Raw genomic sequence first — 18,678 nt, forward strand, 5'->3', positions numbered from 1 at the left:
GCATAGTAGACAAGTATGTGACTATTGCCTTTTGAGTTTCCATATTCACTTCTTTGTAATTTCCTCCCATAAGAAGAATGGATCTCTTCTTATTCCTCAACAATGGTGCTATTCCTTTTAGAATTTCCATTATCTCGTCCTCATTATTTACTATACATAAATTTTTCACCATATTTATCCTTATTTTCTTATCTTCCTCAATTACTCTACTTTTCCTATTTCTTAGTCTATTATACAACTCTTTAGGTATTTGACCTCTTATGCTATCAAATCTTTTATCTTTTAGGATCATATTTCTAACTACAACATTCTCTAGCTATCTTCTATCCATATTATTATACAAGTCATAATACTTATTCAATTGTACAAAGTTATTGTCATTAATAATTTGCATGTTAAGATTTTCTACCTTTGGTTTCCACGTTTTTCTTTCTACTAATGTCTTTGCTTCTTGATCTGTTGGTTCTACTGGTCTATCACTTCTTTAGATTTAGAGGAACTGATTTGCAAGGTTCTTCTCCTCTTACTTGGTCCACTTGTAGTTTTCTTGACTCTCTTCTCAATAGGGGTTTTGGATTTCTCAATCCTTGTGGACTTCCTTGGTGCTGACACTCCCTCTATTTTCTTTGGATTCCTCAAAGGTTGTTGCTATGCAATTGCTACATATGGCACTGTAGGTGCTTGCACACTTGTTTGTGCAATTGTGACCACTTCAATAGGTCCAGCCACTGCAACAGGTGCAAGGGTCAATAGTTCAGATTGACCACTGGCCTTCATTTCCAAGGCTATCCCTTTCACCTCTTCAAAATCCTTTCTTGACATCCCTGATTCCTTTAAGATAGAATCTATGACTTTTTCTACCTTTTTCTTGGAGTCCATGATGGTTTGATTTTTTTTTACCTCTCTCATCTTCTTAGTATATGTCCCCCATCTAGGGCATTTAGAATCAACTTCTCAGTGTAGAACTATCTACGCATATCCTTCAATTAGTTCATCACTCATTTCATAACCCATAGGTTCAATGTACTATACTCGAGGAACTACTGCCTCCATGCATGTGAAATTTGTTTCTACCATAAAACATAGTTCATCCTTATATTTCTCTACCAACGCAAGAGGTATCCTATACCTTTGCTTCATTTTAGCCTGGAATGATTTCATCATTCTATCAATATCATTATCTTTGACTATTTCTAATTTAGTTTTGCATTCATGAGTGATAGTCTGTATTGCACACTCACTTCCATCTCAATTTGAAATACCAGAAACCTTCTTTGTTATGTAGAAGAATATATGAGTCAATAGGGATTCAAACCTAAATAATACACTCCTATATTTCTTGATTTTTGATATATTATCCAACAACTAAGTTCAGATAATATGACATAGATTGACCTTTTCACCCTTTACTGCTATCACATAAGCTGCATGAAGAAATCTGGTAGGGACTGAATCTATCCTAGATCCATGTTTGAACTTATATCCTAAAATTTTACTGACAAGTTTCACTCCATCTTTAATAGAGTTGATCTTCATATTTCTACCATTAAAACTTGTGTTGAGGTTTGTTTCAACTAACTTGCACATATTCTATATGTTTACAGGATTGCATCCTTCATTGCTCAAACCTATGACCTTGTGAATTAGGTCATTATGAATGCATATGATTGAATATCCCAACAATAGAAGGTCATCATGAACTCTACTTAGAATGATTCTTGTCCATTCATGGTTATCAAAGTCCATGTAGAACATGTGCTTAACTAGGTTATGTTGTTCTAGGTATGCATATTCTAGTTTCAATGACAAATCATTGTTGCACATTTTCTCCAATTCCTTATGAATCTCAATATCTCCTATGCTTTCTATTTTACAGTGAATATAACCTCTTATGTCCTTGACATGAAGAACATTTTCTAGTACTTGCAAAAATGCTGCAATGGGGTCATCAAGCAGAGAAACAAATGGGTGTTTCTTGAAGTTATATCTAGGTCTATTGCTAACATTAAACACTTCTTGTCTTGCCATTTCTGAAAATATGCTCAACAAATTTTAAAAATAGCTTAATTTCACATTTTAGGGTTTTCAGTGATCTCATGTATCTCCAAACTTCTTCAACACTTCAAATCTCTCTTCAATCTTGCACTTAAGATTTTTCACAAGCAAATGATGTTCGTAAATCAATTTGCATCCTTTAAATCTTTTGCAATTTGAACTTTCGTATTAAATCCATATCTACCACTAGTCCAAAATATTATCTCTATATAATAGAGATGTTATTCTTCTTGCGTATCCTTATACTGATCATATTAATCAATGCACACTTTACTATAGATTCCTCTCAATGTCTAGTATATATTGTTAACTGCACAACATGTGATATTATTTCTAACATCAGTTATTATTAACTGACACATTATTTTAATGAGAATGTTTAATGTAGGTAAGATGGGTCAGAGATAATAAGTGACTTTACTATCTTATTAGGTACATTAGGATGAGCTTCTTCCTGAACTATATGAGAACTTCTCATTTCTCTTGCCTTTACAAATATTTCCTTAAATTCTTTTGTCAGCTCCTTCATTTCCTCCTTTAAACTATCATCATTTCTTCTATTGTTCCTTCTATCCATTCTGCAAAACTTTTTTGTGCGTCCAAAGTTATTACACAATTGGCATTTAGGTATATTCCTTCTTTAGTCATTATTTTGGTTGTTAAGTGCCCTAAAAATTCTTGTTGTGTCCAAGATTGTTGCATCTATGACAAAAAATTTCTCTTCTTTCTCCACTTCCATTGTTGTGAGATCTTCTTCTGTTGCCTACACGGTTAGTGTTTCTAAAAACTCTACTATTTGCATTATCATTATCAAATTTAGGCTTTTTACAATCTACTACATAATATCCATATCCGCGAAAATCATGATAAAAAAAATTTGAAATAGGTTTAAAAGACTTACCTTTGCAATCGTCTCCAGTATGTTCAAGTTCATTACACCTGGCATGAGATTCCTTTCTTCTATTATCCTCATCTTCATCAGATTCTTTAAATTTCTCAGAGTGAATAACATTATCCTTTTCTTTAGATGTATCATTTTTTTTTCTTATTCTTAGATCCTTTTTGACATCAAGAGTATTATGTTATTTTCTCTCAATAGATTTCATGGCGGATTGTCCAAGGAAGAATCCAAGTCAAGTCTTGTCATAACTAGATCTCTGTACAGATATTTTCTCTTCAATCTTTTCACAGCTGGTATATAATTTCTCAATTTTTTGTTTGGTTTGCACCAATTCATCTTTCACAATAGTGATGTATTTCTCTAATTTTGCATGCTCTAACTTGATAGATTCCAATTCAGATGTTACCTTGCTTAACTGGGATCTTAGATCTACATTTTCAGCTTTTATTTCAGATTCATTCTTTCCTCTATTTTTCTTAAGAATTAGCTTGAGTTCAACTAATTTTTACTTATGTTTCAAGATCTCATTTTTCTTTCTTTAGATCTTCAATATCATCATCACTAGTTTTCTCACTAGGTCATTTTTGCTTTAGGTCACCTATCTTGTCCCTTAGTTCACCAATGTAAGATTTTGCATCTCTATATCTATCTTTTAGGCCATCTCTTTCTGCAGTAAGGAGATAATTTTTTTCAAGAGCTTCTTCAAGATTCTTCTTCAACTATTCCATATCCATAGGGATCTTATTCAAGCTATTAAGCCTCTTTTGAATAAGCTCTAATACCAATTGTTAGAAATAAATAATACTGAGAGAGGGGGTGATTCAGTAATTTCAATCTTTTTGCCCACAACTAGATATTATTAACCACTTTAATACATGCATGAGAAAGTAAACCAATACTGCTAAACAGTATAAACAACCATGCACAAAGAGAGCTCATAATACCATTTTTTTTAATCTAGGGAAACCTTGGCCAAGGGAAAACCCTGGAGGGGATGAAACCCACAAGATGATTCACTATATAAAAGAATTTGGTTAAGGATATTGACCCTGTTAGGAGTCTGAATAATGTATAGTGTCTCAAGTCCCTATTAGGAAACTAGGCCTTATTAGAAGCCTCAACCCTATTAGGAGTTGCTTCAACCTTGTTAGGAGTTGGTGGATCACATACAAATGTGTGCAAGAAGAGCTCATTACCCTAGCATGCAACTAGACAATAATTTCTTCAAGAGAATAGATATACATACAATACTAGATCACTTGTTGTACTTCACAATTCTTTTGATGTCAATTCTTCATACAAGGGGTAATTGGGCACATATCAATATGCATCATATCTCACATCACATAACATTACTTTGCATCACATATCATAATATCACATACACATTAACTTTGCAATTGAAGTTCTTTACTTATATCAAACATATCAATAAATTCTTCCTTAGTCAGCTCACATATCATCCTTAGGGTTGGCTCATCAAGATTTAGTAATCAAAACAATTTTGCAAGTCATACAAGTCAATTTGCTGACATGCTTTGTTCTACACTATGAGATAACTGCATTAGTATTTCCTCCATAACTTGAACTAGGTTGCTCGTACAAACATGTGCACCAGTATGCATCACTAAGATGATGCCATGCATCTAGGGTTAACTGCATAAAAGAATATTTCAAAGGAATATTCTGCTATCAAAAAATCTTGTCATGATGTTGTAACATTGTCCAATACTTAGACAATTTTCCTTTACAAATAATCATAACTAAACTGCAAAACATATGTTGCCATAAATGACAACCACATATCTCACCTTATTTGATTGATTGGTCATATTGCCAACAAGAGTGATGTTAGTAGAGTGGGATCTATGGTTGGATCAAGCTTAAATTAAATCATATTTAACTTAATAATGGTTTAGGAAGAAAATAATCATGTGAGGGGAGTTCAATCCATAAAAAAAATTCAAAGGATATTTATGGAGCAACATGTATTAAATTGAATTTAATACATTAGGGGAAAAATATTTAAATTAGAATTAAAAATCTTAGGAGGTTAACATTATTAATTAAATAGATAGTTGAGAATAATAAATATAATTATAACCAAATTTTGAATCAAGGGAGGTAGAAAACTTGAATCAGTCTATTAAAGATCTCAGTCTTGATAATAAACACACAAATCCCAAGAACAATTTGCTAGAGTATCGAATTGCTGAAAGAGATACCAATAAAGGAGGACAGGTCTATTCCAGTTAAAATGATATTTCATAAAGTTTTCTAAATATAGTTATTATGCCTATTTTTTATCCTCCTAAATCATATATATATTTAGAGATTAAAATATTCTCTATATAATGTAATATCTATATTTGATAGTGGTTAGTAGTGTATAAGTTCTCTTTTTTTAGTAAGGATGTTCCATTTTAAATCAGTGTTCTAACTCTAGCTTAAACTATTTTAAAAACACTCTTTGTTCCTTCCTTGGTTTTTGTGTTTTCTTGCATGTCTCTAATTGTCATTATTACTTCTACCTCATTTTTTTGGTTTATTGTGTTATAATTGCTTTTATTCCTCTAGTGTGTCAGTTTAAGGTCAAGTATTATGCCACTATAGTCAGGCTCTTTCAGCGCCTAGCTTGGTTCACCTATGTGAGAGTCAAATGCACTAGGTAATAATGAAGCTACTAATAGAAAGTATATTGATAGTAATAATAATTCAAATATTTAGTCCACGCCAAAGGGTTGAAAGGAAAAAGATAAAACCAAATCTAGGCCAACATACAGTACAGTTGTTACAGACCAATCTCGACTAGAGTGTTCTTCCTTGGTAGGTTTCAATGGATTATTTTGCAAGAAGGTGAAGGACCCTCAACCAATTAACATATATTGGATAGGAGAGATGCCAAGGAAATAAGAGTTTGAGGATTCAATGGAGATGGTAAGAATGCTCCTCATGACCAAAAAAACTCTCTCTTTATCCCCAAATGAGGACATGGTTAAAGAAATTAGGAAATAACTACTATATTTCAAGGATATTTCTATTTTGTATTGTATTGATAAAGAGTCTCTCCCATCTTGTAAATTCTTTGATGACTGGATTTCTAAAATTTGGGGTAGAAAACTTGGCATTCAAGTTAGTTTCTGTGGGATGGTATACAAAGGATTATTTGTTGATTCCTTTAAATAACATGCAATGCACGAAAGAGTGTTTAAAAAAGGACACTAGAATGTAGATTGTTCCATTTTTAGAGATTTTCAATGGTCAACTCAAGGAAAAGTAGAGTGGTCATAGCCCATTCTTCCCTTGATTGGATAGAAATTAAAAATTTATAGCTAGAGTAAGTACCATTTATCCCCTAGATTGTTCAACCACTTGGTTTAGTTTTACAAGTTGAAGATTCAAAACCCACATTATGTGATTTGAATGTTAGGATTTTTCTTTCCCTAGCCCTAGATATGGAATTTATTGAGATTATTTGGATAGAATTAGAGGAAGAAATTTTTATATCCCTATTGGGAAATATAGGGTCGTGCTTTTATTGTTAAAAAAAATGGGCATACAAAAAATGAATACTTGTCTCTAAAAAAATTTACAAAACCCTAAGTTTGATATCAATAAAAATGCCAATGGGGTTGAAAATTTTGGGATGGTTGGGGAAAAATATTTAATAGCTAAAAATCTAAACACACTTAGGGAAGAAGATTGTGATGTTAGTAAATATGTTCGTAAATATACTATAGAGGATAAGAATGCCAAGATTGCTTCAGAGATTGAATTTTTTGATAAAAGGAAATTTATTAGTCTTTGTAATCCTCTATTTGAAAAAGATTTTGAGGTGGTACTAGCTTTTGATAGTGGCATCAATTAAACCAAAACCCCAATAGATTGTCAATTAGGAAACAAACAAAATTTGATTAATGGGGAGGTTTCTGATAAACCTTTACACCCCCTAGATTAAATGCACAATAGATTTCTTTGAATTTTAATAAAGAAAAAGTTGAGAGTATGAGGAGGACCTCTAATGGAGCCTTGGATAATTATAGATCACTAACTGGACCCTAAAATCTTCTATTGCACTAAAATATGTTAATAATGCAGTAAAGGAAACATTAAATGAAGAGCCAATCATTTAAGTAGTGAACAAGTCCTCTAAAAAGTAGAGGAAAATTTTTAAGAGGCAATTTATCTCTAGTAATATTAAAAAGGTAGGTAAGGATATCCCTGACTGCTTTAATTGGATTTATAAAAAATCCTAGCAATCTAAATGATGCACATACATAGTTGGAATGTGAGAGATCTAGAGATGCTTGACAGAAAATATATGGTTGGAAAGTGGTGTACCAATCTCAATTTTAAGGATATCATATACCTACAAGAGATCAAAATTGTTACACCATACTAAAGTTCTTATGGGATCAATCTACTAGTTTTTATTCCAATCATAATAGAGATAAGGAAGGTCATACTATTTTGTTTCTCCCTTAATAGGATGGAAAGATTATTTCAAATAGTGTAACCCCTTACCAAATATCTCGTTGGATTACTTTGATAAGTCAAGACACTACTATTGGATTTTGTAACATTTATGCTTATTATTATTATAAAGATAGAGCAGGCTTATGGAAATGGCTAACTTTAGGGCTTCCTAAATAAAATTGGATTTTTGTCAAGAATCTCAATATTGTGGAGTATAAAGAAGATAAATGTGGAGGTATTTTTCATAGATGGAAGGATGATGTGTAATTCCTCTGGTCCAACTTTAAGAGGAAATTCAAAATTATTGATCCTCTAGAGTCCAAAAAAGGCTTCTTTCCTAATATCTGGTATACATGGTGTAAGAACCAAGGAGACCATAAAAGAGTATATTGTAGCTTGAATAGAATTTATGTAGAAACTCCATATTTTCCTTTAATATGAGTTTGTTCATGCACCATTTTGTGTCTCCCCCGCTTCCATATCTTATCATTACCCAATCTATGAAAAAGTGTGTATGGATAACCTTATTAACAACAGTTGTAAAAGGAACTTTTAAAATAAATATATCTTTTCTTAAGGATGAGGATAATAATGAATCCATCCAAATGGTAACTACTTTATGAAAATTTTGTAATCAAGTTTTGAGGGCTAAAGAGATGTGGATTAGTATAGTAGAATCATGAAGGGTATTGTTTCATATTGTTGGCAAGAGAAAATCTATTGATAGAACCATTAAAGAATATGAATCATAGAGTAGCTTGAACCTTACTGAGAAAGAGTTACAACTTAAAGGTTTGACCCTAAATTAGAGGAGTAATTAGTATGGGTTAAAAGCCAGTTAAGGATTATTCAACAATATAAGATCAAAGGCCAAAAGACTAGGGTTAGAATGAACTAGATGAAGGACAATGATAAAGGAACTACGTATTTTTTTAATATCATCAAGGCTAAACACAAAAGAGAAAATTAATGGGGATCTTTCAGAACATCCAAGTGATGTCAAGGAAGACTTTTATAATTTTATAAGAATCTTTTTACTTCAGAATTCTATGAGAATAACTATTTAACCCTTAATAATTTCCTCGAGCTTATATAAAAAAATTTAAGATAGTGAGGCCCTAAGTCTTGAAAATTATATAATCTTAAATGAGATAGAAGCAACATAATTTTTCTTTCTAATGAAAAAGCACCTGGCCTAAATGGCCTTCCAATAGAATTCTACAAACAAAATTATGATTGGATTGGCCCTAAACTTTTGAATCTATATGATTATGTATTTGAGCAAGGAACCCTCAGTTCTAATATCCATAGAGGGATCATTAAGCTCCTACCTATAGGTGGTGATAAGACTTAAGTCAAGAACTAGAGACCTATATCACTATTTGATTTATCTTATACGATTATTGCTAAGGTTCTAGTAAGAAGAATAGAAGGGTTTCTTAATGATTTTATATCCCCAACACAAAATAGTTTTATCAAAGGGAGAATTATTCTTAAGAATCTAATCACTAGCTAGGAAGTTATGCATTGGGCTAAGAGTGTAGGTCAAAATGTTGCAATGCTATTATTAGACTTTGAGAAAACATATGATCGAATTGAATGGCCATTTGTAATGGGTATGTTATAAGCCTTTGGATTTCTTCCTCACTTTTGTGGATGGACCAGTATTCTTCTTAAGGATTCCTCTACAAATAATAATTTCAATGGTGAACTTATTGATGATATTACCCTCTGAATATCTATAAGGAAAGGATGTATAATTGCCCCAGCAATATTTGTAATTTTAGTAGATGTACTATTCTATATTCTTAGATATCCTCAATTAGGACCTCCAATTAAAGGGATTACCTTTCCCAGTTAGGAGATGCTCCTTAATGCTTATTTTGTAGATGAAACAATCATTTTCATTGAATTAGAAGAAGTTAATTTTGATAATATGCACTATAGGCTTCGAGTCTTCTATCTAGTTTCTAGTGCTAAGATTGCCCCTCACAAATCTGTCATTCTTGGATGGCATTCATCTCCTCCAAACTTAGTAGTGAATAAAGGATGGTAGTGGCTTGGTCCAAGCTCTATTGTGAGGTACTTGGGTATCCCATTCTCTATTGAATCATCACTCAAGGATACAAGGAACTAGTTGTTCTCCAAGCTAGAAAAAAACTATTTGAAATGGTAGACTCATTTTCTTTCTTTAGCAAGGAGAGTTCAAGTGGTCCAAAAGGTCTTATCTTCTCACCACATATACTTCTCTTTAGCATTGATTTTCTTGAATTCTCAATCCAATATTCTTGAAAGGACTATGAGAGATTTTGTATGGTCAAATGGGTTGGATAATGAAAAGAGGCATTGTGTTAAATGAGATTGGTGTTGCTTACCTATAAGAAAAGTTGGATAAAGCATTAAAGATTTAAAGTCTCTCAGAATTTCTTTGGCTTGAAAATGGATAATTCAATCTCTCTTTGGTGAAGAACCATGGAAGATTTTTAATTAGGAATAAAATTAACAAATCTAGTATCAAAAGAGGTAAAATCTAGTCTAATGTGCCTTTGTGTGACAAAGTATTTGGGAACTTTCATTTATCCATTTTTGGATCAAATCTTTTCAATCATTATGGAAAGCTTGGTCACAAGTTAGGAATCATATCTTGTCCAAGGAAACATGTGGGGGATTTCCTATATAATTTATAGTGGATAGATCACTCTAGTGGGATGTGGAGGCTAATTGGAAGCCTCTTGCATTAACTCAAAGTTTTTCTACTAAGAATTGGTATAAATATGGCATATCAATGGTTAAAGATATTATGATTGAAAATTGGTTGGTGTGTTGGGATGAACTATTAGCCCCTTATAACATTCCTAATACTCAAAAAAAGACTTACTCAATTATCTCTAAGGCTGTAGGTATATTCTTTTTTGGGCATATCATAAATATTAAACAATTACTATAGTGGATTAAGTGGAATGATGGTTTTGAATTGCTCAAGATTACTAATAAGTATATATATAACATGCTAATAGAATATTTCTCCACCTTTGAAGGGTGAACCAAGGCTAGGGGCTGAGTTGGTCAGTCTCTAAGTGGCATTTTATATTTTATTCTTTCTGGCACTCACCATGTGAACCAAAAAAATATTATTTTAGATGGCTTTTATTTCTTAAGAAGCTTGATGTTGGCTTTATCTTACATAATGATAGAAATAGTCCTATTATGTTTCATCTTTTCTTTGTTCCTAAAACTTATTTGCATCATTTTTTTATGTGACTATGCACATGGTTTTTAGTCTATCTTTTATGGCTCTCCCATTAGTTGGAATAGTAGTCCAAGTCTATCATGGAGCGAAATTATTGTTGGTTTTGTAGACTTATGTGATTTAAAAGATAACACTTTTTGGTATGTCTTAACCTGTGAGATCTTATGGCTTATTTGGAAGGATAGAAATGGATAGATTTTTCAAAGGATAAGGAGGCATTTTACTAATTTTGGTTGTAAACATATACATTTTCAAATTATGTCATTTATAAATTTTGGTTGTAAACTCAAAGGTAGGTGTTGCATTAGAGATTTCTAGAGACAGGTTCATGATACTGATGAGGGAAGGAAAATTGTTTATTCATAAAGAAGATGTAATTTAAAGCTAGCACTTCACTATCCACAGTGATATGTTGAATCAAAGAAAGGTTGAAAACTTTAATTAGTCTGTTAAAGATCTCAAGCTTGATAATAAATACATAGGTTCCAAGAATAACTTGTTTGAGCACTATTAACTTGTCAGTTTGTACAATTTTGAACAACAAGAATCCTTTTGAATTCCTCTCTTGAAAAGCTAATCAAGGATCAACTCCAAGGTTCTAGGTGATCTTGTGACCTACTAAAATTCACTCAATTGAAGATCAATGTGTATGTTCATGAGGAGACCTTTTTTGGTTCTAAAAAATTTAAGACATTTTATTTGATCTATTGTTTCTTGAAAAGGTAACCACAAAAATGAGATACATTTTTGGTATTTTATGTTTTATGATGAATGCAAATTATTGATGCAACTATATGAATTCCTATTTTAACCAAATGTTATAAAATCAAATAACAAAGATAAGGTAATGAGAGATTAAAGAAAATAACTTGAAAGGGAAATTCCTAATGGACATAAGCCATGGTAATAGCACATTTGCGAGTTAAATTGTCAAAAATATTAGGTAGGAAACCAATGAAATTAGGAGCAGTGCTTGCTCAAATCCACTGATGCAATTGTCAATGGGAACTCAATAATAACCAAAAGATGTTTCACATTTCATCAAGTTGCAAGGCCATGGAAAGTGTGCTCATGCGAGACAAGCTGCTATGCAAGAACAATAGGTGATATTTTCTCCAAACGTTACATCAATGGAATTTGTTAACATAAGGCAAACACCAAAACTAAAAGGTCACACAATCATAACAACACAATAAAACCATTCAATCCATTATTATTCATGAACATGCATTCACAAAAATAACACACTCTGGCAAGAATAGCTACACTCAAAATGAGAGCACCAATAACATATATTATTGCATCAAAATAATAACCTGGAGTAGACATTACATCCATGTATTTAAAAGAAATTATCTCCTCCTTTTGTGTTAGGAGTGGGATCTCTTTTAATGCAAATTCATGCTAAAAAAACTAATAAAATAAATCTAATTACATACAAGCAAACTCTCTAAATGATGCTAAGTAGGCCTCTACCCTTTTTTATATCAATTAATGGGTGCATGAGCCTTTACATGACTTGAAAAAATAAAATAATGAGAAGATAAGAAGATAGAAGCCATGAGATGATTTGGGAGTCTTTGGGAACTCTAAAAATGGAAGCTTGACCTTCTTTAGGTGTCTCTAGGAATTGAACTATAATCAAAATGTGTTTCTGATGCATGGAATGCTCTCAAATAACAACTGGTAGTTAACTATTAGTACACCACTTCTTCTTGAAAACTATTGGTTCAACTCTCATAAAAGTGCATCAGAGCACATGTGCACCTGTGCACCTTTGCACCAGATGGGACTCAAAATCACCTTCCCAATTTGAGCACCATTCAAAGCTTTTGAGCCCTTAAAGTGCATTTAATGCATGTGTACTTGGTTGTCCTTTTGAGGCCTAAGAATTTTTTAATGTTTTTAAAACCTTGCATTCAACATTTGCATGTGTCTTGTATAGATAAATTGTCATTCCAAGTCATTCTATTAAGTCCTATTTTGAGTAATGTTCAAATCTACATTTTTGGCCAAGTGTCAAACAACAATAGGAAGCATAGTTTGCATGTGAATATCTTGCACACAATAATGTTTCATGACTTTCCACTTTTTGAATGTTTAGTATGCATATTAAAGAACTTACATTTCAAATTTCAAGTTGTTTTGACATGTTTTGACTAGGTTTTGGATCCCTCAAAGTTTGTTTTTTACTATTGTCATGCTGATGCTAATTGTTCAAAATTTTGGGAGGCCCTATTTGACCAGTTGTAACTTTGACCTAGTTGACTAAAATGAGAAAATGACTTTTGAATTACATTCTAGAGGTCAGAGACTTGTTATGTTTTAGATTTGAGCTTATGACGAATCTGTTTGACTAGTTTTCAAATGCAATTCCAAATACAATTTCAAAAGTTTTATTGGTGTCATAAAGTGTAGATTGACCAATACCCCTATTCAAGATGTCATAACTTTGAATATGTGATAGATGAGATCAAATAGATTGTATGATTGTGTTTTATTCTAAAAAAAATTTAAGTGTGCCAATTTGCAAGTCTTTATGAATCCATCTACACAGTTTCCCAAGTCCATTTTGTTTGCAAAAATTGCTTTTCTGCCATTGTTTCTAGTCTTGCAATTCCAAGTAGCCCACTTTGAGTGCTCACCAAATGCATCTAGTTATTTTTCATGAGCCCAAATCCTAGATTTATACTCTCCTCATGAAAGTGAACTAATGCCCCATTTTTGTTCCCCCTAGTGTCAACTTGACCTATTCATAAAGCCAAAACTAAGTGCAACTTATGGTTTTCTAACATGTCACTTATAGGCAGTTCTAAGAAGGAAATTGTGATAATCAATATCCTTTGACCTCAAGTCATCATGAGATGATATTTTGTAGGATGCAAGAATGTGAAGTAAAGAATCAATATATTTGGCTTCAAGGCCCAGTTAGGTGTTTTGGTCAATATTTTAAGGCCAGTCAAAGGACCACTTGGTGTGAGTTTGGAAGAAAGGGTGAAATGAGTTTTAAATATGCAATCAGTGATCTTTTTTTTTTCAATAATTGAAATGAATTTTGAAAGATCAAATTGAGGTTTCAAGTTTTTCAATTTGAAATTTTTTTAGTCAAACCCACTTTAGGGCCCAATTGATTCCATTAAATTGATGAGATGCCATGATCTCATATCAAGACATGCAAAATGTTGGTGGTCCAAATGAATAAAAGTGGGAACTTGGCATAAGCATATATTCAAAGAAGCAAAATGAAATGTCCATGTTCTGAATATCATGAGATCATGAAAGGGGTAGATTTAGCGAGGAGTATGGACATTTTTACAAATCAATCTGACATATTTTACCCATGTGGAGACTCATGGGTTAAGTTTAGGAAAGGTGTCTAATTGCCTACAATTCTCTCAGAGCATACAACAAAGTTGAATCATAAGTTTCCATCAACAAATCTTCTTCTCCAATGTGCATAGAAATGTCATTGCTAGAGTGAGAGGTCGATGTAAGTGTAAAAGGGTGAGGATAAATGAATCTGTGCTAATCAGAGATGTTGACTTGATGTGTTATGACCATATGAGGGAGTTTAAAGGGTTGAGCATCTACTTATGTTAGAATGGAGTCTTAAGCCTACTTTTTCAGCATTATCTTAATGCAAAAGATGGTGCACAGTAGCAGCAAATAAGAAGAAAGGGGTGAGATTGCCAAAGACAAATCATTGAATGAGGCTTCTCATAGCCTCACAATGGATGGATGATGGAATTCTTTTTCCTTTCTAGTCATCATGGTATATGTGTAGGAAGAAGACTTTCCATGTGAGCATCAAATTACACCACATCATAATCGAATTGAATGTAGTGGTTGTTTGAGAACAAAGTCTGAATCGACCACCCAGCAAACTAAAAATAGGAAAGAAACTTCTATAAATATTTATGCAAAGACCTCATGTTTTAGTGGACCTTTCTCCATCACTTCTTCATCACTTGGTCTAGGCTGATCCCAAGTGGAAGCTAAAAAGTTGATAGAGAGAGAATGGTTGAGCTCCATAAACACCTCTGTGTTGTTCTTCACCAGTTTCCTTACCAAGACAAGGAGTTGTAGGAGCATGTAATTGAAAGAGCCTTGAAGGTGTTTTGAACCATTGAGAATCAAGAGAATTACCAAGTCAATTTTTTTGTGTTCCACCTTTTAACTCACAGTGATAATATTTATAAAGGGTATGTTATAAGAATCTAAAAAAAGGGAAGCCCATTCAATTGCAGGAAAAGGGGAAGCTTCTATCAAAGAGAAAGTCTACAGCAATGTGGAAGAGCATTCTCTTGTTTTTTATCATAGTTGGCCACATTTTTATGGGCTCTAGCATGCAGTGTTAGGAGCTCACATAAGGATGAAGGCATGAGGAGCAGAGGAGGCAGTCCATAGGATAATGGAGGATAGAAGCCATAATGCAGTCCATGAGCAGCTTAGAGAGGGAGTGGAAGGGCCTGACATGCAACAAAAAATGGAGGGAAAGCTTTATGCTTTAGTGCCACATTCATGCCATGGGGAGAGTTTAAGTTTTTTAAATACACCAACACACAATTCATAATGTCTTGAAGATAAAGTGCTTTTGTAAGCACAACCTCACATGGGGAACCCACCATGGATGATAGCTAGTTGGGTGCACGAACCAAAATTTTGACAAATATTGTAGTGAGTAAAGTGAAATGATGATGTCATCATCAAACATGGTGGTTAAATGCATTGTCGTACTGGTAACCATACAGTTAGCAAGAAATGTTTTGAGGTCGCAAAACTATCAAAGATGACCACCGGTGTACAGTTGTAGCAAGAAGTCTTAAGGTTAAACGTGTGGTCCTGATGTCACAAAAAGGGACATTTCACATCCTCATGTGGCTTAACTGCGGTTAAGGCTAATGAGCTTTGAAGTTGCAAAGATGCATGTTTTGCTTAGTCGCTAGAGTTAGGGTAAAACCTAGGGTTAAGCTTGCAATGTTATGAGATGATGAGACATGGTGAGGGCAATGATAGAGTAGAGATGAGATGGTAGGAGCCAGCTATCAAGAACCTACTATGTGGCATCCAGGTGGTCAACTAGGGGTTGAACCAGATGGAAAAGGGGCCAAAAATTTGAAAATTGAAATTTTGATTTTTTATTAATTTTCATTTGCAAAATTGAACGCTCAAAGCCTGTCATGGAAAAAAATTGAAAATTTTGAAGATTTTAAAGTTTTATATAGTTTTACTATTGATTTTTTTAAATTTTTCATTAAAATGTTTTGAACTTGCAAAGGGGGCCTAATTTTCAAACAAGCATCAGAGGGGCAATTTTTTTCAAAAATGTGCAGTGCACTATATCATTGGAACTAAGAGAAGATGATCTATCCAGAATTATAGTCAAAATTTGCACATGTATTCACTAGTACAAGCTATAAGAAAATTTGTGATTGCTGGGGCATTCTCAACAAAATGGGTCGAATTCACCATTAAGTTGCAAAATCAGTTGGAAAGAAGATATGAAAGTTTTTTGAAGCCAAAATTTGGTGAAAATTATTTTAAAAGCTTTATCTTGCCTCTAGAGGTCATTTAATGGGTATTTTGGCCCTATTTTGATATCATATTTGGCATTCTTTTCAGTTAAAGAATCCATCATTCTGAAGATATTTTCAAGGATTTCAATAGTAGAAATGAAAAGATCTAATTTGTAGTTACAGAGAGATTAGAGAGATGTTTTGAATTTGCAAATGGAGGTTTTCCAAGTGGAAAAATGGTAGCATCTGATCTGATCTGGGATTTCTTCCTTTCTATTTAGTTTCTTCTTTTCTCTTTCTCAAGGGTTGGTTGGTTCCAATTTTTTTGTGAGACCACATTGTTGGATCCAGAGTTGTGATTCCACCACACCATGTAGCATTTCTCTTGTAATGAACAAGTAAATAAGAATACAAATAGTCTTGATCTATTAGGCAGTTTTATATTTTCAATTTCATGCATCCTTTATGTATTTGTTTCAAAGTAATGAATAAAACTACAATAGTGAGTTAATCTTCTATTTGAATTTTGTCTCCTATTCATGTTATTTGTGATCTTCTATGATATATTTACAAGGTGCATTTTGTCTAGTTGCAATCTACTTTAGATTGTATATGTTGATATTGTTTTCTTGTGATTCAAGGAGTCATGTAAATGGTTGGTTTATCATCATAGGGTTGCAGATCTCATGAAGGGATAGGTCAAGTATGAGATTTAGAAAGATGTAGATGTCTGATGCACAAGGTGAATAGATAGATCAAGAAAGTCCTAATGTATCGGATATGTCAATGACTTTCAAGGATGTGTGTTAGTGATTTATGAGATTTTCCAATAGATAAGGCACTGATTAGCTACAAGATAAAAGTGTTATGTTGTTCATATCATGGTTTTTTTGAAATCAACATCATTAATCAAATATCTTGTCCCTTTCATGGTGAAGGAATTGAAAAGTGTTGCCCTAACTTGGCTTATCAAATTCTCAATTCATATTATTAGTTATTTCATGTCTAGGATCTTTGCATAAGTGTTAGAAGATTAAGGGTTTTATCTACTTTGCTAGATTCAAGTGTATACTTTTGAACACTAGTACCATACAAATAAATCTAATGTTTTCTCGCCTAGGTCCTGCAGAGCTTGAGGTAGAAGAAGGGTCTAGCCTTATAGTTGGCCCAGTGTCTAAAAGGGTATGTTGTAGATGGGAAGTAGCTGCCCCTAGATGTATCTTGTTCTCATTTAGATAATTTGAAACTGTGATGTTTCCAAACACCAACAACACTTGTGCACCTTGGTGACAAGAACCAAAAATCCAAAAAATCTTCTAAGTGTCAAAACTTGATTTCTAGCATCTAGGTTTTCTTCCCCTTTATACAAAAAGGATGTGTAGATGTTTCCCCTTGAAATTTTTGATAGTAGAGGTGATTTATTGAGGAGCTAATAAGTCTAAAGCTTCATACTTTTCCCTCACTTCCCTATGGAAATCATGAAGTGTGACTTTTTGGAAATTCCCTGGAACTTGAAAGTCATGGGTTTGAGTGTGATCTTAGTTGTTGTAGAAGACAAGGAAGCCATGGTAATGTTTAGGACCTCAGGGGGGGCTTTAGATGTTTTATATATACACACCTAAGCACCTTTACAAACCATTCATTCACCAAATCTTCAATTGCACACCTACACACCTACCCACATGTACACCTATAGGGAATTATGCAAGGTGCTCAATTCACCAAAAAATCAAAGTTCTCAGTTTTGAAAATGGTTTCTAGGTTTTTCTCAAATGGGATTTTAAATCACTCTTGTGTACTTATTTTTATCTTTTTGATGATTTAGATCTATTTGTGCACCTTGTGTACCTATGTACTTTTCTCTTCAAAACTTGTGAAATTGTGCACCTTTGCACATTCAAACATGTGTACCTTCTAGAGTCCTTCAACTTATTCATATCTCAAAATTACAATGCACACCTACGCACCTTTTGGAGACAATTAATTCACCAAATCTTCAAATTGTGCAGCTGCGTGCCTGCGAGGAATTGTGCAAGGTGCTCATTTCACCAAAAAATCAAAGTTCTCATTTTGAAAATGATTACTAGGTTTTTCTTAAATGAGGTTTGGGAGCACTCTAGCATACTTATTTTTCCTTTTTATTTTTTTATACTATATTTATGGCCCAAGATTTTCATAGACTTGAACTCCTTGTGCTTCTTCTATCTGAAATCCTAAAGCACTTGTTTTGAAAATGCACATGCACTACTATGGTATCTTTTGTGTTATAGATGATGAGGATGCCATGATAACTTGCACAAAAGATAAATATTAGTATACTAGTACTAGAAGAAAAAAATGAGACTCAACAAGACTCAAACTAATGAAAAAAAATAGCAAAAATTCATCAGAACAGACAAGAAAGTGGATTTTTTCCCTCAAAATCCAATTTTGTGTACTACCACACCTATGCAGCTACACAAGGTGTGCTAGTGTGCACA

This window comes from Cupressus sempervirens, chromosome 11 (assembly GCF_028749045.1).
Source record: "Cupressus sempervirens isolate cs-2001-9-10 chromosome 11, ASM2874904v1, whole genome shotgun sequence".
Taxonomy (NCBI): domain Eukaryota; kingdom Viridiplantae; phylum Streptophyta; class Pinopsida; order Cupressales; family Cupressaceae; genus Cupressus; species Cupressus sempervirens.